Genomic DNA, 23,963 nt, shown 5'->3' with positions numbered 1-23,963 from the left:
TAAATTTAGCTACTGTCAAATCAGCTCTGACTAATAGCAGCCCTGAGTTCAACAGAATAAAACATCTCATCTTGCATCATCCTCATGACTGTTGACATGTTTGCGTCCATCATTGCAGCTACTGCGCCAATCATCTCACTGGGGGTCTCCCACACCCTCAGGAGACCTCTACTTCACCAAACATGATGTCCTTCCCTAGTGATTGATCCCTCCTGATTATGTCTCTAAAGCAAGTGAGTCAGACAATGCTCTGTTGTTATCCCTAAAGTTTTCATTGGCTAATTTTCAGAAGTAGATCATCAGACTTTTATTCTTAGTCTGTGTTAATCTGGAAGCTTTGGTGAAACCTGTCCACCATGGGTGATCATAACGGTATTTGAAATACCAGTGGCCTAGCTTGCAGCATCATAGCAACATGCAAGCCACCACAGTATGACAAACGGACAGTTGGTAGGTGGAAATGTTAGTCTTTTTTTTTTTTTTTAAATGTTTTTTGTTGGTTTTAGGTCATTTAGTTCTGTATTAGGTGTGTATAGTAATTTATTACGAAGTCCTGGTGGGGCAATGGTTAACCATTTGGCTACTAACCAAAAGGTCGGTAGCTTGAACCCACCAGCTGCTTCACAGGAGAAAAGTCCTGGTGATCTGCTCGCATAAAGTTTGCAGCCTAGGAAACCCTATGGGGCAGTTCTACTCTGTCCTGTAGGGTCACTATGAGTCAGAATAGACTTGATAACACACAGCAGCTGTAGTTCATTTAATGGTGGTCACTGTGTATGAAAAATTTAGAGGTTCTTCATGATTTTATCTTCCAACAGAAAGGACTTAATTTTTCTTTTGACATTTATAATAGGTGTAGTAGAGCCAGGGTTTTAGACTTCATAGGGACTCATCTATTTCTAGTTTCTCTTTATTAGTAGCACATTGATTTTCAGGGAACTCAACTAGAGACCTGGGATATTTATGAGGGCTATTCATCCTGAGCATGCTTTGAACTCCACTTTTTATAATCCAAGTAGTCTGCACAGCCCAAGATTCTGTTTAGTTTTCAGGGCTCTTAGCTTCAGCTCTCAGCTTGCCTTCTTGGCCTCTTATTTCATGGGTATAGAATATGAAAATGCTTTGAGAGAATTAGTCTCATATAATATTGTGCTAATTTCTCTGTTGTTCACTTTTATACAGAATCTTGTACCCTCAGCTTCTGCTTACCTTTGAAACCCTGAACTTCAATGTTTGCATCCTAGCTCTAAGAGAATGCTAAAATCATTAGCTTGCTACTGTCTCGGTCTGTTTGCTTTCTGCTACTTGTAGATAAATTTGCTGAAGGATGAAATGATAGTGAATCAGTGGTGCATCTCAGTGTACCTCCCATTAAAGGAAACAGATATTTACTTTAGAACTTTTCCTAAGACTAGCATAAGGGTTTTAATACTTTGCCAAGGCTTTGACTAAGGTCTAAGTGATAAAGAAAAAAAAAAAAAAAAAGCAGAAAACAGAAGTAAATATGAGTGAGAGCAACAACCTGGCCAACACTGTACTCACGAAGTTTGACAACACTGTTATGAAGCCAATAAAGCTGTTAGCTGTCCAGTGTGCTTAGTGTGGGGGCAGCTGCGTTTGAGTACTCAGAGGCCTGAGCAGTGGAGTACTTCTAGACCGATTCTGTGGCGTGTTATGACTGCTGTTTTTACCCTAAGCAGCCTCTAAACTACTCTCAATCCTTCCAGCAATTTAGGGAGATATTCAGAAAACTCAATGTCTTAGGCTGGGTTCTCTAGAGAAACAAAACCAATAAAATATATAAATATATGTATATATAGAGAGAGAGATTTATATCAAGGAAAGAGCTCAAGTGATTGTAGAGGCTGGAACGTCTCAAGTCCTTGGATCAGGATAGAGGCTTCTCCTGATATAAAAAGCTGCAGGGGCTGGCGAACCCAAGTTTGGCAGGTTGGAGAGCACGGTTCTTGTTCACAGGCTATTAAATTTGATGAATCCCAAGATGGGCAGGCAAGACTGCAAAGCTTCTCCTGATTCACATAGCTTCAGGGGTTGGTGAACCCAAGATCAGCAGATTGGAGAGCAGGACTCTTGCTCACAGGCTGTGAACATTGATGAATTCCAAGATTACCAGGTAAGCTGCTAGCTCAAGTCCCAAGGACTGGAAGTCAGATGAACAAGAGGTAGCTGCAGGATCCAGACTGGGCAAAAGCCAGAACATTCATTTTTATTTAGATGGAGGCTACATGCCCAAGGAGATTCCCTTTCAGCTAATTGGCTACTCACCACAGATCCCATCATGAGGATGATCACGTATAAACACTGAGAATCATGGCCCAGCCAAGCTGACACACAAACTTAACCATCACACTCAACAAATTGCTTTCTGCCTACATAGAACAGAATGAATTATATTGTTTTCAACCATGAGCATGAGAGAGATAATTTGTAGAGTAGGTTTTTCTGTTTTTGTTTTTAATTACAATCCACAATAAAACCCTTTTAAAATACTGTGCATATTTTTTATAAAAGTCTATGTGACATATCTGATATATGGAATTTCAGGATCAAGTCGTATGTGCATTCAAAGCTTTTACACATGTTGCCATATTATCCTCTAAAAACTTACACCAACTGTGATAGTTAAGGTGATGTGTCAACTTCACTGGGCCAAGATACTCAGTGATTTGGCAGTTACGTAATTATGTAGTTTGGCAGTTATGTAATAATGTAGTTATCCTCAATTTTGTTTTATAAGGTAATCACCTCCTTGATGTGATCTGATGTGATTAGCCAATCTGTTGTAAGGGAAGTTTTCTCTGGGGTGTGGCCTGCGTCCAATATATATGGATGTCCTGGCAAAGTTCACTGGTTTTTGCTCACTCACGATTCTGGATCAGGCTCATGATCTTCTGACCTCTGGATTTTGGGACTTGAGCCAGCAGCTGCCATATTGTCTGCTCATCTTGGATTTGTCAACCCCTGCAGCTACCTTAGTCAGGAGAAGGCTCCAGCCCAACACCTGACCCATGGCATGGGACTTGTCAGCCTCTACAACCATGTGAGCCAGGTGCATACATACACTTCACTGGTTTTGCTTCTATAGAGAACCCAATCTAATACATTTGGTACTAAGAATAGTTCTAGTGAAACAAAATTAATACAAGACTTAAGTCCAAGCAAGCACCATAAGGTGAAATACGAAATGTGGCCCAGGAGGAGGTACACTACACTCCAAAATAACTGCTTGACTAATTTACAAAGAGAATATGTATGGGAATATGTGGGAGAATATGTGCAGGAATGGCTGTTATGAGTGTGGGATAATGATGCAAAGAACATAAAAATGGATCAGTCTGAATTTATTGATATGAGCCCACTAAGCACAGATCCTCCATTCAATGTTTCAGCTCGAGAGGTTAGGAAAGGATCTAATAGTATATTTGATTGGACTGCTGAGCATGACTTATAAGGTGGCCTACACCAAATCAAGTTGAAATGCTAGACCTGCCTGGGTATACTATACTAGGAGGTATCCAAAAATTAAAGAAATTGGCATGTTAGAGTGAATTTATCAGGTTAGACTTATATACCCATACATGGAGTGCCTAGAGGACACACCTTTTACCACAAAGGTGAGGAACAAATTTGGGAAGGATGCCCCAGCATCCCTGAAGACTGCTGTGATTGCTATTTTATGTAAGTCAGATATGACAATGGGAACAGCCGTAACTGAATTAAAACACCTAACTATAATGGGACTAATCAGACCCTGTAGTGGTAGGGGCCAAGCGGTGGCACTTGATTGACAAAGACAAGGTGGGCGTGGTTAATATAATGGACAACAGAGTCAAAGCAGTAATCAGACTAGCCTGACTCATATGGACTTACAGTGTTGGCTACTTAGTCACGGTGTCCCTGAGAGTGAAATAGGTAAGAAATCTAGTAAATATTTACTTGATTTGTACAAGAGGAAGAATTCTAGGTCAAGTGAACAGTTATTGTTCTTGTTAGATGCCATCAAGTCAGTTCTGACTCATAGCAACCCTATGCACAACAGAATGAGACACTGCCCTGTCCTGCACCATCCTTAAAATCGTCGTTATGCTTAAGCCAACTGTTACAGCCAGTATTTCAATTCATCACATTGAAGGCCCTCCTTTTTTCCACTGACACTGTACTTTACCAAGCATGACATCCTTCTCAAGGGACTGATGCCTCCTGAAAACATGTCAAAAGTATGTGAGACATAGTCTTGCCAACCTTGCTTTTAAGGAATATTCTGGTTGTACTTCTTCCAAGATAGATTTGTTCATTCTTGTGGCAGTTCATGGTATATTCAATACTCTTCAACACCACAATTCAAAGGTGTTAATTCTTCCTCGATCTTCTTTATTCACTGTCCAGCTTTCACATGCATAGGAGGTGATCGAAAACACCGTGGCTTGGGTCAGATGCACCTCAGTCTTCAAGGTGACTTCTTGCTTTTCAACACTTTAAAGAGGTCTTTTGCAGCAGATTTACCCAATGCAATGCATCTTTTGATTTCTTGACTGCTGCTTCCATGGGTGCTGATTGCGGATCTAAGTAAAATGAAATCCTTGACAATTTCTCAAGGATTATTTCCAGTCCAATTTCTCAGATTATTTGCTCAGCATAAAAATTGAATAGGTATGGTGAAGAATACCACCCTGACACATAACTTTTCTGACTTTAAACCACTTAGAATCCTGTTGTTCAGTTCGAAAGACTGCCTCTTGATCTATGTACAGGTTCCTCATGAGGACAATTAAGTGTTCTAGAATTCCCAAAATTCACAATGTTATTCATAATTTGTTATGATCCACACAGTTGAATGCTTTTGCATAGTCAATAAAACATAGGTAAGCATCTTTCTGGTATTCTTTGCTTTCAGCCAGGATCCATCTGACATCAGCAATTATACCTCTGGTTCCACACCCTCTTCTAAATCCGGCTTGAATTTCTGGCAGTTCCTTGTTGATATACTGGTGCAGCCTCTTTTGAATGATCTTCAGGAAAATCTTATTTACATGTGATATTAATCATATTGTTTGATAATTTCTGCATTTGGTGGGATCACCTTTCTTGGGAATAGGCATAAATATAGATCTTTCCCAGTCAGTTGGCCAGGTAGCTGTCTTCCATATTTCTTGGCATAGATGAGTGAGTACTTCCAGTGCTGCATTTGTTTATTGAAACATCTCAATTGGCATTCCATCAATTCCTAGAGTTTTGTTTCTCGCCTATGCCTTCAGTGCAGCTTGGACTTCTTCCTTGGGTACCACTGGTTACTGTTCATATGGTACCTCCTGAAATGGTTGAATGTTGTCCAATTCTTTTTGGTATAAGTATCTGTAAGTTTGTCATACTGTTGGGGCTTGTGTGTTGCTGTGATGCTGGAAGCTATGCCACCGGTATTCAAATACCATTAGGGTCACCCATGTTGGACAAGTTTCAGATGAGCTTGCAGACTAAGACAGACTAGGAAAGGACCCGGCAGTCTACTTCTGAAAAGATTTAGCTGGTGACAACCTTATGAATAACAGTGGAACCTTGTTTGATATAGTGCCAAAGATAAACCCCTCAGTTTGGAAGGCACTCAAAATATGACTGCAGAAGAGCTGTTTCCTCAAAGTAGAGTTGACCTTAATAATTTGAGTGGAGTCAAGCTTTGGGGACTGTCTTAGTCATCTAGTGCTGCTATAACCGAAATACTACAAGTGGATAGCTTTAACAAAGAGAAATTTATCTTCGAGCAGTCTAGTAGGCTAGAAGTCCAAAGGATGAGCTCTGCTCCCAGTTCTTCTTTTTTGGTGGTATGACGTATCCCCTCTCTGCTCACTTCCCTTTCCTTTTTATCTTTCGAGAGATAAAATGTGGTGCAGACCACACCCCAGAAAAACTCCTTTTACATTGGATCAGGGATATGACCTGGGTAAGGGCGTTACAATCCCACCCTAATCCTCTCTAACATAAAATTACAGTCACAAAATGGAGGACAACAACACATTATTGGCAATCATAGTCTAACCAAGTTGACAAATATCATTGGGGAACACAATTCAGTCTATGACAGGGACCTTCATTTGCTGATGTGGCATGACTCAAAATGAGAAAAAACAGCTGCAAACCTCCATTAATGATCAGAATGTGAAATGTATGAGGTATAAAAAAAAAAAAAAAACTTTTAAATCTAGGAAAATTGGAATTCATCAAAAATGAAATGGAATGCATAAACACTAATCCTAGGCATTAGTTAGCTGAAATGGACTGGTATTGGCCATTTTGAATCAGACAATCATATGGTCTACTATGGGGACAACAACTTGAAGAGGAATAGTGTTGCGTTCATCGTCAAAAAGAACATTTCGAGATCTATCCTGAAGTACAATGCTGTTAGTGATAGGATAATAGCCATATGCCTATTAGAAAGACCAGTTAGTACGACTATTATTCAAATTTACGTATCAACCACTAAGGCCAAAGATGAAGAAGTTGAAGATTTTTACCAACTTCTGCAGTCTGAAATTGACCAAACATGCAGTCAGGATGCATTGATAATTACTGGAGATTGGAATGTGAAAGTTTGAAAGAAGAAGGATTGGTAGTTGGAAAGTATGGCCTTGGTGATAGAAATGATGCAGGAGATCGCATGATAGAATTTTGCAAGGCCAATGATTTCTTCATTGCAAATACCTTTTTCACCAACATAAAAGGTGTCTACACACACGGACCTCGCCAGATGGAATACACAGAAATCAAATTGACTGCATCTGTGGGAAGTGATGATGGAAAAGCTCAATATCACCAGTCAGAACAAGGCCAGGGGCCGACTGCAGAATAGATCATCAATTGCTCATATGCACGTTCAAGTTGAAACTGAAGAAAACTAGAACAAGTCCCTAAGAACCAAAGTACGCCCTTGAATACATCCCACCTGAATTTAGAGACCATCTTAAGAATGGATTCGATGCATCGAACGCTAAAGTCCAGACAAGTTGTGAAATGACATCAAGGACATCATACATAAAGAAAGAGGTTATTAAAGACAGGAAAGAAAGAAAAGTGGATGTCAGAAGAGACTCTGAAACTTGCTCTTAAATGTCGAGTAGCTAAAATGAAAGGATGTGAACAGTAGCCTTACTGAAATCGCCAGAATAAAGTCATAGCCCCTCAATCAATTCCCAGACTTGAGAGTTTACAGATCCAAAACCCCCTGAATGAAGGAGAGGCTGGTTTGCCTTGAGAACGGTCCCCAGCATGTTGCCAAAAATTTATACTGTTGGTCTTTCTTACAGACTTCCCCAAAGGGATTTATGGCCTTTTATGAGAATGACTGTTCAGTAGAGAAAAGGAAATAATCAGATTTTTGGGAGATTACTGGATACTGGCTCTGAAGTGATACTAATTCCAGGAGAGTCAAAACGTCACTGTGGCCCACCAGTCAGAGTGGGGTTATATGGAGGAAGGGTATTAATGGGGTCTTATCTCAGGTTCATCTCACAACGGGTCCACTGGGTCCCCTAACCCATCCTGTAGTGATTCTCCCAGTTCCAGAATGCATAATTGGGATAGATATACTCAGCAAATGGCAGTACCCCCACACTGAATCCCTGACAAGTGAAATAATGGCTGTTGTGGTAGAGAAATCCACGTGGAAGCCATTAGAACTGCCCTTACCTGGAAAATAGTAAATCAAAATCAATACCACATTCCTGGAGGGATTGAAGAGATTAATGCCACCATCAAGGACTTGAAGGATGCAGGCGTGATGATTCCCATCACGCCCCCATTCAGCTTGCCTATTTGGGCTGTGCAAAAATCAGATGGATTTTGGAGAATGGCATTGGATTATCAAAAACTTAACTAAGTGGTTATTCCAATTGCAGTTGCTTTTCTAGATGTGGCTTCATTGCTTGAGAAAATTAATACATCTCCTTATACATTGCATACAGTCATTGATCTGACCAATGCCTTTTCCTCAATTCCAGTTTTAAAGGATCACCAGAAGCAGTTTGCCTTTAGCTGGAAAGGCCATCAATATACCTCACTGTCTTACCTCAGAACTATGCTAACTCTATAGCCTTACATCATAATTTAGTCCCCAGGAATCTTGATCGCCTTTGCCTTCCACAAGATGTCACCCTGGCCCATTACATTGCTAACATTATGTTGATTGGACCCAGTTAGGAAGAAGTGTCAATGACTCTGCTCTTATTGGTAAAATGCTTGCATGCTACAGGGTGGGAAATTAATCCAACAAAAATTCAGACACCTTCCACCTCAGTGAAATTTCTAGTCCAGTGGTATGTGGAATGTTGAGATATTCCTTATGAAGTGAAGGATAAGTTGTTACATCTGGCCACCACTACAACTAAAAAGAAGGCATAATGCCTGGTGGGCTTCCTTGGATTTTGGAAGCAACATGTTCCTCATTTGGGTGAACTACGTTGCTATATTTATTAGGTGACTCCAAAAGCTGCAACTTTTGAGTGGGGCTCAGAATAAGAGAAGGCCCTGTAACAGGTTCAGTTTGCCACGTGTGCTGCTCTGCCACTTGGGCCATATGATTCAGCTGACCCAATGGTGTTTGAAGTGGCAGTGGCAGCTAGAGATGCTTTTTGGAGTCTTTGGCAGGCTCCTCTTGCTGAATAACAGTGTAGACCCTTAGGATTTGGGAACAAAGCCCTGCCATCCTCTGCAAATAATTACTCCCCTTTTGAGAGACAGCTTTTGGCTTATTACTGGGCATTAGTATTGACTGAATGCTTAACCATGGGAAAAAAAGTCATACAACCTGAGATGCCCATCATAAGCTGGGTGTTATCTGACTCACAGAGCCATGAAGTTGGAATTGCATAGCAGCACTCCATCATTAAAGGGAAGTGGTATATACTGGATCAGGCCTAAGCAGGATCTGAAGGTACAAGTAAGTTGCATGAGGAAGTAGCCCAAATGTCCAAGTCTCCATTTCTGTCATATTACCTGCCCTCTCCCAGTCTGTACCTATGGCCTCATGGGGAGTTCCTTATGATCAGTTGACTGAAGAAGAAAAAACCTGTGTCTGGTTTACAGATGGTTTTGTGAAATATGCAGGTACCACTCGAAAGTGTACAATAGCAGCACTACAAACCCTTTCTCGCACCTCCATGAAGGACGGTGGTGAAAAGAAATCCTCCCAATGGGCAGAACTTTGAACAGTGCACCTGGTTGTTCATTTTTCTTGGAAGGAGAAAGGGCCAGATGTGAAATTATGTCCTTATACATAGGCTGTGGCCAATGGTTTGGCTGGATTGTTTGGACTTGGAAGGAACATGATCAGGAAATAAGAGACAAGAAGGTACGGGGAATAGTTATGTGGACAGGCCTCAATGAATGGGCCAAAGTAATATTTGTGTCTCATGTGAATGCTCACTAACAGGTGAACTCGGTAGAGGATGATTTTAAGAATCAAGGGGATAGGATTATGTATTCTATGGAAATCAGTCATCCTCTTTCTCCAGGCACTCCTACATTGCCACATGGGCTCATGAACAAAGTGACCATGGTGGCAGGGATGGAGGTTATGCATGGCTCAGTAACGGACTTCCATTCCCCAAGGCTGATTTGGCTACAGTCACTGCTGAACGCCCAATCTGCCAGCAGCGAAGACCAACACTGAGTCCCTGATATGGCACCATTTCTCGAGGTGATCAGCCAGCAATCTAGTGAAATTTTGATTACATTGGACCACTTTCATCACGGAAAGGGTAGCCTTTTATTCTTACTGGAATAGACACTTTTTCTGGATATGGCGTTGCCTTCGTGCATGCAATGCTTCTGACGAAACCACCAACTGTGGAATTACAGAATGCCTTAGCCACATCATGGTATCTCACACAGCATTGCCTGAGATCAAAGGACTCACTTCACAACAAATGAAGTAGGGCATTGGGATCATGCTCACAGGATTCACTGGTCTTACCATGTTCCCCATCATCCTGAGACAAATGGCTTGATAGAAATATAGAATGACCTTCTAAAGGCACAAATATGACACCAGCTAGGTGGCAAGACCTTGCAGGATTGGGGCAATATTCTTCAGGAGTCTGTATATGCTCTAAACCAGAGTCCAACATATTGTGTAGCTTTTCCCATAGCCAGGAATCATGGATCCAGGAAATCATAGGGTGGAAATGAAAGTGGCATCACTAACTTTTACCTTTTGTTACTCACTTGCAAATTTTTGTTTCCTGTCCCTGTGACCCTATGCTCTGTGTGTCTAGAGGTCTCAGTTCCTAAGACAGGAATGTTCCCACCGGGAGACACACAATGATTCCATTGAACTAGAAGTTAAGAATGCCACCTGGCGACATTGGGTTCTTCATGTCTCTGGATCAACAGGTAAAAAAGGGAGTTACCGTATTGCCTAGTGTGATTGATCCTGCTTATCAAGGGGAAGTCAGACTGATATTACATGATGAAGGTTGTTGTTGTTGTTGTTGTTGTTAGGTGTGGTTGAGTCGGCTCCGACTCATAGCCACCCTATGCACAACAGAGCAAAACACTGTCTGGTCCTGAGCCATCCTTACAATCGTTGTTATGCTTGAGCTCATTGTTGCGGCCATGGTGTCAATCCACCTCATTGAAGGTCTTCCTCTTTTCCACTGACCCTGTACTTTGCCAAGCATGATGTCCTTCTCCAGAGACTGATCCCTCCTGACAACATGCCTAAAGTATGTAAGACGCAGTCTCATCATCCTTGCTTCTAAGGAGCATTCTGGTTGTACTTCTTCTAAGACAGATTTATTCGTTCTTCTGGCAGTCCATGGTATATTCAATATTCTTCGCCAACACCACAATTCAAAGGCATCAGTTCGTGCTTGCTGAAAGTGAAAAGAACTTGAAGCACTTATTAATGAAGATCAAAGACCACAGCCTTCAGTATGGATTGCACCTCAACATAAAGAAAACAAAAATCCTCACAACTGGACCAATGAGCAACATCATGATAAATGGAGAAAAGATTGAAGTTGTCAAGGATTTCATTTTACTTGGATCCACAATCAACAGCCATGGAAATAGCAGTCAAGAAATCAAAAGACGCATTGCATTGGGTAAATTTCCTGCAAAGGACCTCTTTAAAGTGTTGAAAATAAAAGATGTCACCTTGAAGACTAAGGTGTGCCTGACCCAAGCCATGGTATTTTCAATCGCATCATATGCATGTGAAAGCTGGACAATGAATAAGGAAGATTGAAGAAGAATTGATGCCATAATGAAGGTAAAGAAGAGTATGTCTGGAATACAGGAAATCCCTTAGGACATCTCTTAGTATTACCATGACTTGAGATTAAAGTCAATGGGAAACTACAGCAACTCAATTCTGACATGACTACTAATGGCTCAGAACTCTCAGGAATGAAGTTTTGGGTCATGCCACCAGGCAAAGAACCATCACCAGCTGAGGTGCCTGCTGAGGGCAAAGGGAATCTGAATAGGTGGGGGAATAAGGTAGTTCTAAATACCAAAAAGAAAAAGAATTTTTCTTTTTTTTTAAATACCAGTTACAACCACTTGCAGAAATGAGGGATGTAATTTTTATGAGTTCTTCTTCCTTGTATATGTGGATCAAATATTTTTGTTTTCATCACATGTGAATTATAAGATGTAAATAGGACTAGTGCATTTTCAGTAGTAAACATGTTAGTTCTATCATGTTAGGGGCAACTATGACTTTGTAATTTTCTTTATTTAAATATTGTGTATGGTTTAAGGAAATGTGTACAGGTGCCAAGTTGACAAAAGGAGGACTGCAATGGTAAGGTTATGGGTCATCTTCGCTGGGCCATGATTATCAGTGGGTTGGCAGTTATGTAATGAAGTAGTTATCCTCCATTTTGTGATATGATATAATCAGCTCCATGATGTGACCTGATGTGATCAGCCAATTAGTTGTAAGGGAAGTTTCCTTGGAGGTTTGTCCTGCATCCAATATACATGGGCGTTCTGGCAAAGCTCGCTGAACTTTGCTCACTCTGGATCCTACATCCAATTCATGATCCTCCAACCTCTTGTCTTGGAATTTGAGCCAGTGCCTTGCCATATTGCCTGCTGATCTTAGAATTCATCAGCCTCTACAACCTGTGAGCCAGCAGAATGCTGTCTTACCTGCTGATCATGGATTCATCAATTCCTGTAGATACATTAGTCAGGAGAAGCCTCCAGCCTGATGCCTGATCTGTGGACATAGGACTTGCCAGCCTCTACAACCTCGTGAGCCACTTCCTTGAGATAAATCTCTCTAAATATATATATATCTATATTTATATATCTAAATCTATCTACCTATCTATCATCTATCTATCTATCTATATACGCTTCACTGGTTTTACTTCTCTAGAGAACCTAGTCTAAGGCACCAACTTACGCTCTCACCAACAGCATATGAGTGCTTCTTTCCCAACACCTTGAGTATTATCAAACTTTTAGATTATTGGCCATTGGATAGGTGTAAAACTGCACTTTATTATTGCTTTAATTGTTATTTAATTGAATTTTTAAATATGAGTAAAATCATCTTCATTATTGTGTTTTTTAAACTGGCCATTTATCGATTAATTACTATGTGCAAGTAATTAAATCATCTGATTTAAATCTCACAAAATCTTTTAATATATGGGCTAACACCATCCCTATTGTATAACTGAAGAAACAAATGTTTAAAAAACGTAAAGTGACTTCCCAAATATAATAAAGCAAACAACTGTGAAGCTGGAGTTTTAACCTAATTAGCCTGACTGCAGAGCCCATGCTCTTAAATACTACGCCTTAGTATTCCTTTTAGCTTAAAACATCTTTATTTGTTCATTTCATTGACTTATAACTCTATTTTACAGTAAGAAAACATCATAAATCTGTTTTTGTTTTTAAAATTATCATGAAGACAATAGAATATTGAATTATGTAAATGCAAATGTATGATCAGAACATAACACTTCTATAACAAAGAAGTTCAAATTAATTAAACTAGTAAAAGAAAAGATAATAAATTAGGTGTCTCAAACTAGTCAATATATAAAACAAATACATAATTGCTGAAAATCTGTGTTTTTCAGGCAAAATTTTATAAATATATTTCCATTTCTATAACATTTTCTATATATGTGTATATATGTATATACGTGTGTATATGTGTATATATATGTGTATGTATATATATTTATATGTATATAGTGATTTCTGTAAAACTTTACAGAGCAAATTAGTTTCTCATTGAACAACTAATACACAAATTGTTTTGTGACATTGGTTGCCAACCCCACAATATGTCAGTTCTCTCCCCTTCAACATCCCAGGTTTCCTGTCCATTCTTCCAGTTTTCCTGTCCCTTCTTCCCTTCTTGTCTTTCATTTTGGGTTGGTGTGCCCGTTTATACTTGCATACATGATTGAATTACAAAGCATGTTCCTCAGATGTGTTATTGTTTGCCCTAAAGACCTGTCTAATCTTTGGCTGAAGTGTGAACCTTGGGAGTGACTTTAGTCTGAGTTAAAAGGGTGTCCAGGGGCTGTACTCTTGAGGTTTCTCCAGTCTCTGTCAGACCAGCAAGTCTGGCCTTTTTATTTTTTTTTGAATTTGAATTTTGTTCTACATTTTTCTCCCACTCTTTCCTGGACCCTCTTTCGTGATTCCTGTCAGCATAGTTGGTGGTGGTGGCCAGACACCATCTAGTTGTTCTGGACTCATTCTGGCAGAGGTTGTGGTAGTTGTAGTCCATTAGACCTTTGGAACTAAATATATAGTTAGAAAGTCTTATAACCCAGTCAAAAACACTTATAGAAATAGAAATACAGATATAGTCATGAGAATTTATTGATACCTAAATCAGGACTATACAATTCCCATGCAGAAATCAGAAATGATACTATGATTATTTGATTAATTGGCACTTCATGAAGAAATTAAATGAATTCCACTTCCTAATGAATTGTACATAGACGCCACACAAGTTTATATTTTTACCTGGGTCCTAAATCCATTCCGAGGCTATATTGATGACAATATAATTTCGGTATATTTCTCCTATCTAAAGTTTGTACATTGTTAAATTCTGAATACAATATAAGAAAAAGATCTCATTCTTCAAATGCTCTCCACATTGCTCTCCCTTCCTCTGGCATCATTTCTAGCCATCACATATAAACCTTTACAAGTTCCAAGAAATGTATGTAATGTTTACACTATGGCTTCTTTTGAGACTATGAGCATTCTTGTTGACATGCCCTACGCTTTTTCCTTAGACAGCTTTATTCATATTTCCAATATGTGAAGAAACAAAATAACTTGCAGTATATCAGCACCTCTTCTCAATTCACGCATTACATGCATTTCAACTTTTGATAAGAATTTTGCCAAATTTTTGGTTTTGTAATAAGAAGAGAAAGTATGAGGAAACATTAGTTTGGGGCACTACCACAGGTGGATGTTTTCTATTTCTGTTGAGAATAAGTTCCTGTCTTCCTAGGAAAAGACAGATTGTTTTTGGCCATCACAATAAGTAACTACTTGAGTCAGTTCCAAACCCATCATATTTGATCAATGACAACTTCCTGCAGTAACATACTTCTTAAAATCACTCAGGCTTCAACAGCCTCTTTCCACTGCCCAGGCTTCTGAAAGACAGCCAATCAGCAACAATTTCCACTTGTTAACTTCCTTTCAGACTAAAGTTCAACCAATTCCTAAACTCTCCCGTATTTGAAAGTTTGCCAGTCTCTGAGAGCCCCACTTTCTTAAATTCTTTATATGATTAGCTTCTCTGCTTTTCCTCTCTTGCTGTCTTGCTAGAAAAGAGTGGTCACTAAAAGCAAGAAATGTAGCTTTTGTTTCAGGCAATGAATGATGGCCTCTTCTCTTCTGCACCCTTCATTGAAAATATAAATATTCCCTACTTTTAAATCTTGTACTCTTCTTGGAAAAGTTGGAGATTCCTGGAGTGAAGCAGTCCACTCTTATACTCAACTTTTCCCTGCATCATTTAGTATAAATTGTGTACATTGTAAAAAAAAGCAGTCTCTAAATCAAATCATTGAAAAGTGTTAAAATTGCAAGGCACTTTTATACAATCTACTGCTGCTATAACAGAAATACCACAAGTGGATGTCTTTAACAAAGAGAAATTATATTCTCTCACAGTCCAGTAGGCTAGAAGTTTGAATTTAGGGTGCCAGCTCCAGGGGAAGGCCTTCTTTCTCTGTTGGCTCTGGAGGACGGTCCTTGTGATACATCAGTCTTCCCTTGCTCTGGAGCATCTCAGGGCAGGAACCTCAGATCCAAAGGATGTGCTCTTCTCCTGGAACTGTTTTCTTGGTGGTATGAGGTCCCCTCCCTCCCCTTGCTAGCTTCCCTTTCCTTTTATCTCTTGAGAAATAAAAGATGGTGCAGACCATACCCCAGGGAAGCTCCCTTTACATTGGATCAGTGATGTAACATTAGTAAGGGTGTTACAAACCCACCCTAATCTTCTTTAACATAAAATTACAATTACAAAATACAGGACAACCACACAATCCAGGGAATCATGGCCAGACCAAATCAATACACACATTTTTTGGGAGGACATAATTCAGTCCATGATATTCTACCTTTGGCCTCCCAAAAATTACATCCTTGCGACATGCAAAACATATTCATTCCATCATATCTTAACAAAAGTTTTAACTCCAAGTCCCAAATCCAAAAATGCCTTTTCATCTGTGAAATCTAGAATACAAGTTATCTGCTTCCAAAGGTACAATGGCAGAACAGCCACAAGTTAGACATTTCCATTACAAATGGGAAAAACTGGAGGAAAAGAAGGGATAACAGGCACCAAGCAAGTCAGCAGAGCAGATTATATTAGCCCTCAAGGCTTTGCAAATAATCTTCTGTTCTCCAAGACAATTTACACAATGGTCCTGCCCTCCAGACACTAGGTATTGGCTACACTCTCCAGATTCTGAGTGGAGGCCTCTCAGCTCTGGGCTTCAGCTCCACCTTCCAGGCCCACAGGGACAGCAACTCTGCTCCCTTGGCTTTAGGCGCAATATTCTCTTAGTCTATCTGAGTGATTACTCTACCCTTAGAAACACCAGAGGCCATGGTTCCACCCTTTGAAACCCCAGAGGTCCTAGCCATGCCTTTTGAGACTGAGGCAGCTTGGCTTCTTTTGTTCCTTGTCTTTTCAGCTCCTGCTTCCTGGTTTCTTGGCCTCTCGGCTCTTCAGGGTTCACACTCGCATCTACCCTGCTGGGGCAAGTGTTCCAAAGCTCTGTAGCTCCACCAGTATGTACCTGGAGGCACTCTACTTGGCCAGGAAGCCTCGTGCACACAGGCACTCAGCTCTCTTTTTCCGTGGGTCTGCTCCAGTACTATCTGGTGCTGGTCTCCTGGTTCTGCTGCTGCTGTTTCTCTGCTGCTGCCACTGCCACTTGTCTGCTGCTGCCAGTTGTCTGCTGTTCCTGGTCCTTTGCTACTGCTAGACCTCTATCCTTTTAGTTTCAAAATCATTTCCACATTTTAGGTACCTGTTAGAGCAGCACCCCACTCTTGGTACCAAATTCTGTCTCTTTGTTGACTTCTCATCAATCTTCCCCTGGACTAGGAGCTTCTCCATGCAGGGACCCCAAGTCCAAAGGATGTGCTCTGCTCCCAGTGTTTCTTTCTTGGTGGTATGAGTCACCCTCTCTGCTAGCTTCCTTTCCCTTTTAGCCCTTGTAAGATAAAAGGTAATGCAGACCACACCCCAGGGAAACTCCCTTTACATTGGATCAGTGATGTGACCTTAGTAAGGGTTTTACAATCCCACCCTAATCCTCTTTAACATAAAATTACAATCACAAAATCGAGGACAACCACACAATATGGGGAATCATGGCCCAGCCAAACTGATACACACATTTTTGGGGGGACATAATTCAGGACACAGTTTCTAAGAGTGAGAAATCTGCAAGCAGTTCAACTGAATGGTTCTGGCTCAGAGTCTCTCATGAGATTGCAGCCAGAATGTTGGCTGAGGCTTTCTGTAATCTGAAGGCTTAACTGGGGCTGGAGTCGCTATAGTATGCAAGATGGTTCACTCACATGCCTGGCAAATTAGTGTGGACCACTGGCCAGAGGCCTCAGTTACTTGCCATGTGGACCTCTCCACAAAGCTGCCTAAGTATTCTCACAACATTGCAGGTGGCTTCACCAAAAGCAATTCATCTAAGAGCCTGAAGAATGGAGGAAAACTCAATGCCTTTTATAACCTAGTCTGGAAAGTTGCACACTGTCATTTCTACCAAATGCTATTTGTTAGAAGCATGTCTAGTCCATATTCACAACAAAGTGGATGAAGCTCCATCTCTCAGAGGGAGGAATACCCAAAGATTTGTGAATATGTGACTTTATTTAATTCAGTTTCTCCTCAAGTCATTTGACCATCAAGCTCTATTTTAAAGTAACATGGTTTCAAGAATTCTCTTTAGGTACCCCATGGGGAAGTTCTACTCTGTCCTACACGGTTATTCTGAGTCAGAATCAACAGCAATGGGTTTGTTTTTGTTGTTGTTGTTTTCTTATTTTTAATCATATTCACTATTTACTTGCTTCTAATAATTTTATAATAATTGATCATGATTTGAATAGGAAATCATAATTTTTGAACTATACAAATGAAAATAAATAGATAAACTCTGGGGAAACATTTTCTAATTGCAACTTGACATAAATGGTTTTATTTTAAAGTTCTGAATGGTACTTTTAAGGAAAAACGCCATGGCCACTATTCTGGAATATGAAGCCATTGTGAAGTAGAATGGAATAATGAGAAATAATTATAGTTTCTCATAGCAGAAGGGTTCTGTTTCTTCATCAGCTGTCAGATGGATAAAATGGAGCATTCATTAATAAAATACCCTCCACACTTCAAGGGCAAGGAATGCTCAGAGGAATGGAGTCCCGAACAGCTCCTTACTCCTGATTGTTGTCTAGGATTTTAAAAGCAGTGCAATAGAATTTTCTTGAAAACTCTGCAGGCATAACCTACTCCCTTACTATAGGCAAGCACATAGGAACTTAAGCAAACACCCTAGTCACGAATAAGAGTTTCAGAAAGCTTGAGTATCTCACATCTCTCTCTCTAAAATGTAAATACCAACAAAGTCACAGAGTCATTGAGGCCCAGGGCCATTGAGGAGATCCTTAATATCTGATAACCCAGACCCATCATCAGTAAATTAGAAGCCGGCTCCTGGAAAATCAGCAAGAGACATGTTATACAAACATAAGCATGCACAAACACAGGACGCACTCTGACAAACACAGAATAAATAACACATATCACTCCGTATTCTTTGTTTGTAGAGAAGATGAGACATGAGAAAGCAATTGTTAGAATGGAACTACCCTTAGATTGTAGTTGTTTTCTTTATCTACTGTTTTGTTTCTTTCTCAGTTTTTAGCTCTTTTGTTCCCCATGCAGCCCCATCACCAAGAATTGTACCTCTGGGAAACTACAATTTTCCACAAGAGCAATTTTTATATCTGGAAGACAAGGGGAATATGAGAAGAGTGGTTGTTGCTGTTAAAGTATGTCCTCAGGATTATAAACTGCATTATGCAGTCATGAACTTCTATATTAATGTCATTTAACCTTTGGCAATATTAGTCTAGAGAGGATCTGATGAAGGATGGTACATTAACTTGTAGAAGTGATGGGCTGTGATATTCCTGCTGTGATACTAAATGGCATAGGATGAACTTCAGCACAGCCTTCTAAAGACACATTTTCTCTCTACAGGGCAAAACTTACATACATGAGGGCAGAGCTGTGAATTCAAACGGTTCAACCTGTACTTTGAACAGTAGGACATAATGATGTCTTTCTAAAAAAGATTCTATAAAACAGCCTACTTCCCTGGTTACTTGCCAGTATATTTTTAACTTCTTTACCAATCCATTTATTCTATAAAGAGATACTTGGTACCCATGCTTATATATTAAAATAAATATTATTGCTCCAAAATTCTAGATATTTCTAAACTGCTTAGAGGAAAAAAAAAAAGCCTCTGCACAATTAATTGAAACATAATAAGATTAAAATTTTAGTAGCAGTTTATACAAATTACTAAGGGAGAATAGAAAAAGTAATTATCTGGCTGGGTCAAGGGGTAAAGAAAACATTTCTTCTGAGGAGATAAGTGGCCAGGTTCATGGGTGGGGAGAGGAACAAGGCAATGGATATGGGACAGGAGTCAAATAAAAAGTAAATCCTTGTTCTTATATTTTCTGAGTGCCTTTTGATCCATTACTTAACCTCTTGGAATTTAAGTAACCTCATACATATAATGGAGATAATATGATCTATTTGTACTTCTGCAAATTACTCTATTTCTTCAATTTCATGTCCCATTAACATCGCAAACTGAACTTGTCCAAAATATAGCCTATCTTACTTCTTGTGAAAATGTATCCCTTCCTGATATACCTCCTAATGCAATTAAACATATTTCAATTTACTAGTTCTATTAGCTCCAAATTAGGAGAAATCAACAATCAGTGGAAATTTAATGGGCTCTGAAAAACGGCAAACCTTGACTCACACTCCAGTCCTTTTACTTTACCCATGTCCATTTATAAGCCACATTGAGCCTCATGACTTAATTTAAATATGATAATAAGAATGCTTAGAAAAGATCATTATGAGAATTGGCTACATATATGTAAAGAAGCTGTCATATGGCTGGGAAAATTGGATTCACACGTGCAGAAAAATGAAAAGGATTCATGGACCACACCATGCACAAAAACAAGTTCAAAATGGATTAAGGATCTAAACGTGCAGACTAAAACCATAAAATTCTTAGAAAAAGCAGGAGCAATGCTGTCAGACCTAGCTTTCAACAATGTATTAACTAATATAATAACAAAAGCACAAACAGCAAAAGACAAAACAAATAAATGAGACCTCATAAAAATTAAAAATTTCGTTCATCAAAAAAATTTACTAAAAAAGTTGAAAAGACAAGCTGCCGGCTGGAAGAATATCTTTGGAAATCATGTATCTAACAAGAATCTAATAAACAAAATATGTACAAAACTTTGAGAATTTAACAACAAAAGAAAAACAAGCAATAATAAAATGGACAATGGACTTGAATAGATGTTTTACCAAAGAGGGCATTCAAATGGGCACCAAGCACATGAAAAGATGCTCAGCATCGCTAGCCATCAGAGAGATGAAAATCAAATCCACAATGAGATACCATTTCCTCCCACTAGGATGGCTAAGTTCAAGAAATTAAACAAACAAACAAAAAAATCCAAATGTTGTTAAGGATATGGGGAAATTGCAACCCTTATCCATTGCTAGTGGAAATACAAAATGGTATATCTGTTGTGGAAAACAGTGTGACCATTCCTCATAATGAAAAATGGAACTATCGTTTTATTGTTGTTATGTTGTTAGGTGGCACAGAGTCACTGGTGATTCATAGTGACCCTGTGTACAGAAGAACGAAACACTGCCCAGTCCTGTGCCATCCTCACAATTGTTATGTTTGAGACCATTTTTCCAGCCACTGTGTCAATCTATCGTCTCGAGGGTCTTCCTCTTTTTTACCAACCATCTACCGTACCGAGCGTGATGTCTTTCTTCAGAGACTGGTCCCTCCTGATACGTATCCCAAGTGCATGAGATGAAGTCTCGCCATCCTTGCTTCCAAGGAGCACTGTGGCTGTATTTCTTCCTAGACAGACTTGTTCATTGCTCTGGCAGTCCGTGGTATATTCAATATTTTTCCCCAACACCATAATTCAAAGGCATCAATTCTTCTTCAGTCTTCCTTAGTCATTGTCCAGCTTTCACATGCATACGAGGTGATTGAAAATATCATAGGCTGGGTCAGGCTCACCTAAGTCCTTAAAGTGACATCTTTACTTTTCAGCACTTTAAAGAGATCTTTTGCAGCAGATTTGTCTAATGCAATATGTCGTTTGATTTCTTGACTGCTGCTTCCATGTTGTTGATTGTGGATGCAAGTAAAATTAAACCCTTGACAACTTCAATATTTTCTCCATTTATCATGATGTTGCTTATTGGTCCAGTGGTGAGGATTTTTTGTTTTCTTTATGTTGAGGCATAATCCGTATAGAAGGTTTTGGTCTTTGATCTTCATCAGTAAGTGTTTCAAGTCGTCTTGAATGTGAGCAACCAAGGTTGTGTCATCTGCATATTGCAGGTTGCTAATGAGTCTGCTTTAACCCTGTATTCTTCATACAGTCCAACTTCCGGATTATTTGCTCAGCATACAGATTGGATAAAGATGGTGAAAGCATGCAACCCTAACGCACTCCTTTCCTGATTTTAAACCACACAGCATCCCATTGTTCTGTTCAAACAACTGCCTCTTGGTGTTTGTACAGGTTATTCGTGGCACAAATATGTGTTCTGGAATTGCCATTCTTTGCAATGTTACCTGTAACTTGTTATAATTCACACACTTGGATGCCTTTGCATAGTCAATAAACACAGGTAAACATCTTTCTGGTATTCTATGCTTTCGGCCAAGTTCTATCTAACATTAGCACTCATATCCCTGGTTCCACATTCTCTTCTGAATCCAGCTTCAATTTCTGGAAGTTCCCTGATGAAGTACTTATGCAATCACTTTTGAATGATCTTCAGCAAAATCTTACTTGTGTGCAATATTAATGATATTATTTGACCATTTCTGCATTCTGCTGGATCACCAGTCTTTGAAATGGGCATAAATATGGATCTCTTCCAGTTGATTGGCCAGGTAGCTGTCTTCCAGATTTCTTGGCATAGAAGAGCGAGCACATCCAGTGCTGTATCCATTTTTTGAAACATCTCAATTGATATTCCATCAATTCCTGGAGCCTTGTTTTTCGCCAATGCCATCAGCAGCTTGGACTTCTTCCTTCAGTACTGTCGGTTCCTGATCATATACCACCTCTTGAAATGGTTGAGTATCGACAAATTCTTTAGGCATAATAACTCTGTGTGTTCCTTCCATCTTCTATTGATGCTTCCTGCGTCGTTTAATATTTTCTCCATGGAATCCTTCACTTTTGCAACATGAGGCTTGAATTTTTTCTTCAGTTCTTTCAGCTTGAGAAATGCCAAATGTGTTCTTCCCTTTTGGTTTTCCATCTCCAGCTATTTGCACATGTCATTATAGTACTTTACTTTGTCTTCTTGAGAGGCCCTTTGAAATCTTCTGTTCAGTTCTTTTACTTCATCAATTCTTCCTTTTGTTTTAGCTGCTCAACGTTCAAGAGCAAGTTTCAGAGTGTCCTATGGCATCCATCTTGGTCTTTTTTTTCTTGCCTGTCTTTTCAGTAACCTTTTGCTTTCTCCATGGATGATGTCCTTGATGTCATTCCACAACTCGTCTGGTCTTCGGTCGCTAGTGTTCAATCTGTCAAATCTACTCTTGAGATGGTCTCTAAATTCAGGTGGGATATACTCAAGATCATATTTTGGCTCTCATGGACTTCCTCTGATTTCCTTCAGTTTCAGCTTGAACTTGCATATGAGCAATTGATGGTCTGTTCCACAGTCGGCCCCTGGCCTTGTTCTGACTGATGATATTGAGCTTTCCCACCGTCTCTTTCCACAGATGTAGTCAGTTTGATTTCTGTGTGTTCCATCTGGCGAGGTCCATGTGTATAGTCGCTGTTTCTGTTGGTGAAAGAAGGTATTTGCAATGAAGAAGTCGCTTGTCTTGCAAAATTCTATCATTTGATCTCTGGCATTGTTTCTATCACCAAGGCCATATTTTCCAACTACCGATCCTTCTACTTTGTTTCCAACTTTTGTATTCCAATCACCAGTAATTATCAATGCATCTTGATTGCATGTTCGATCAATTTCAGACTGCAGCAGCTGATAAAAATCTTCTATTTCTTCATCTTTGGCCCTAGTGGTTGGTGTGTAAATTTGAATAATAGTTGTATTAACTGGTCTTCCTTGTAGGCATATGGATATTATCCTATCACTGACAGCATTTTACTTCAGGATAGATCTTGAAACATTCTTTTTGACGATGAATGCAACACCATTCCTCTTCAAGTTGTCATTTCCAGCATAGTAGACTATATGATTGTTTGATTCAAAATGGCCAATACCAGTCCATTTCAGCTCACTAATGCCTAGGATATCAATGTTTATGCGTTCCAGTCCATAGTGTACTCAATATTCTTTGCCAACACCATAATTCAAAGACACCAATTCTTTTTTGAACTTCCTTATTGATTGTCCAGCTTTCACATGCACATGAGGTGACCAAAAACACCATGGCTTGGGTCAGATGCACCTTAGTCTTCAAAGTGACTTCTTTGCTTTTGAACAATTTAAAAGAGGTCTTTTGCAGCAGATTTTTTCAATGCAATACATCATTTAATTTCACAACTGCTACTTCCATGGGCAGTGATTGTGGATTCAAGTAAAATGAAATCGTTGACAGCGTCAATATTTTTCTCATGTGTCAAGATGTTGCTTAGTGGTCCAGTTGTTGAAGGTTTTGTTTTTTATTTTGAGGTGTAATCCAGACTGAAGGCTGTAGTCTTTGATCTTCATCAGTAAGTGTTTCAAGTCCTATTTACTTTCAGGAAGCAAGGTTGTGTCATCTACATATCAAAGGATGTTAATGAGCCTTCCTCCAATCCTGAGGAGGTGTTTTTCTTCATATAGTTCAGATTCTCAGATTCTTTGCTCAGCATTCAGACTGAATAAGTATGGTGAAAGGATATGACCCTGATGCACACTTTTTGTGACTTTAAACCACACAGTATACCCTTGTTTTATTCAAACAACGGTGTCTTGGTCTATGCATAGGTTACTCATGAGCACAATTAACTGTTCTGGATTCCCATTCTTTGCAATGTTATCCATAATTTGTTATGATCCACACAGT

Source organism: Loxodonta africana, chromosome 9 (genome assembly GCF_030014295.1).
Source record: "Loxodonta africana isolate mLoxAfr1 chromosome 9, mLoxAfr1.hap2, whole genome shotgun sequence".
NCBI classification, from domain to species: domain Eukaryota; kingdom Metazoa; phylum Chordata; class Mammalia; order Proboscidea; family Elephantidae; genus Loxodonta; species Loxodonta africana.
The sequence above is the reverse complement of the archived record's forward strand: the minus strand, read 5'-3'. Positions refer to the sequence as shown.